Source organism: Tupaia chinensis, unplaced genomic scaffold (assembly GCF_000334495.1).
Source record: "Tupaia chinensis unplaced genomic scaffold, TupChi_1.0 Scaffold000381_1, whole genome shotgun sequence".
Lineage (NCBI taxonomy): Eukaryota > Metazoa > Chordata > Mammalia > Scandentia > Tupaiidae > Tupaia > Tupaia belangeri.
This window is the reverse complement of record NW_006159883.1, coordinates 1221994-1223979: the sequence shown is the minus strand read 5'-3', so window position 1 is coordinate 1223979 and position 1986 is coordinate 1221994. Positions and strand designations below refer to the sequence as shown.

Below are 1986 nucleotides of genomic sequence, written 5' to 3'. Positions count from 1 at the left end.
TGTTTTCACCAAAAAAAAAAAAAAAAAAAAAAAAAAAAAAACCGAAATATATCTGGCAATACTTGAGTGCACATTCTTCCTTGACATTTAACTGACCTTGTTTTAGTGGGATACCGGAATGCCTCTGTTTCCAGCATTGCCTAGCACATTGCTAACCTGGAAATGGAGTGCCAATCACTATTCATCGCGTACTTGGAGAGCTAACCCTAACCAGCGTCCTGTTTGCCTGATCTGCCTGACCCCTGTATGGATTTAAGTTTACAATTTCTTGTGCCGAGGTTCTGGTTTAAAGACTTTAAATGATGACCTTGTAGTTTAAGTATTTCATTTTGTGGCTATAAAATATCTGAATACAAAGAGATTTAAACATCAAACTCATTTTGTTAATCTGTACACTTTCAGGGCTGAATTTATCCACAGGTCATGTCTTCTGTATGACACACATTTCCCTGGAAATTCACTGTTACACTTTTAGCTTCCCAGCCCTACTAAATTTTACTCTTAACATCTTCAGAACTGCTTATACAATGTGCAGATTTACTGTAGTAGCAATCTCATGTGGTTTCGTAGCATTAAATATTAAGTGACTTTAAAGTTGCAAACAAAGGAAAAAGAAGAAGTCAGCCAAATTCTGACACATAAATTTAATTTAAAAAAAGCTATGAAGAGCCTGTCATTTACATGACCTACTGCTTAACTACTTTAGAGGAAATGAAGGCTTCCTCTAAACCTTACAATTTCTTTAAAAAAATCTCATGTCTGTCCTGGAGTCATATTCTAGTTTTGTGGTCTGCTGTCTAGCTGTTGGCACTGGCATTTAATAATCATAAAATTTAACTTAGAAATCATTTATCGAGTGCATGTCACATACCAGCTATATAAAAATAGTTGAGTTATCGAGCACTTTCCATGTGTTAAATGTTAGTCTACTTTACAAGTAGTGCTTTATTGGATTTACCTAACTCTTTTAGGTATCTTGCAGAGGAGATAAACGTACAGAGAACTCCCAAGATCACAAACTATGTGAAAATTGTGGATACAATAGTCTATCCCAGCCAGTGTGAACAGTTTCCTGAGAGCTAGTCCTGGATAGAAGATTTAAGACACAGATCTTTGACTCAGCATTGAAAAATCCAGTTAGTTGTTAGGTACCTTAAGGATAAGTATAATAATAACATCCTAATGTTAGAACAATATTTTATGGGTATAGTAGGTAAAACTATCAATTAACTGTTGCCTAGCTAAAGCTAGAGCAACAGTTGCTCCACTTGACTCAGCTAAGCAAATGGATAGGAGCGCTGAGAACTTACGTAAGATGCTCCTTATAGAGGACATTCTGAGAGACAGGTTGACTGAGTACATTAAAGAACATTAGGAGTGTTGGCCTCTAGACTGGGAAGACTTTGGTTACAGTGCCGTAAGCCATCTACCTGGGCCATTTAATGGTATCTATTTTCTTAGGATCACCTACTATTTATTTTGCACACAATCTCCTGATGATGTTTTGTATTTCTATGTAGATTTGCCTTTAGGACCAGAAACTTTCATTCATGCCAAAGCAAATATTTTGAACAATGTGACTGTTTTCTTTCTCATGACAACATTAACCACTGTCTGGCTTAATATCGGTTTCATTTTGCTAATCCTAGCCCACTTCTTTGAGAAATAGGAAGATGAGGTATATTACACTAGGAAAGAGATGTAACAGATAGAATTTAATAAAAGGGATGTTTCCAAGATAGAACTATGAGATTTGATGACTGAAGTAAGTGAGCTGAAGGAGAAAAATGACTTGAGGATAGAACACTGGGTAGATAATAGTGTCCTTGACAGAGATGGAAAGCAGAAACAGTGGCTTTCTCTGGGAGAAAAGTAACAAATGTTTTATTTCTAGTTTTGAGTTTAAGTTGCCTTCACTGATGGAGAGGTCTGATGTGTGGGTACCCAGGACTAGGAGCCCATTAGGAACAGTGACTGCACAGCAGG

At 36.7% G+C, this 1986-nt stretch overlaps 1 protein-coding gene across 4 annotated transcripts in view; it reads left to right on the top strand.

The window, feature by feature from the left end:
• CERS6 (ceramide synthase 6) overlaps nt 1-1986 on the top strand; it is a 333671-nt gene that overhangs the window by 172856 nt on the left and 158829 nt on the right. The gene's annotated exons all lie outside the window — the stretch shown is intronic.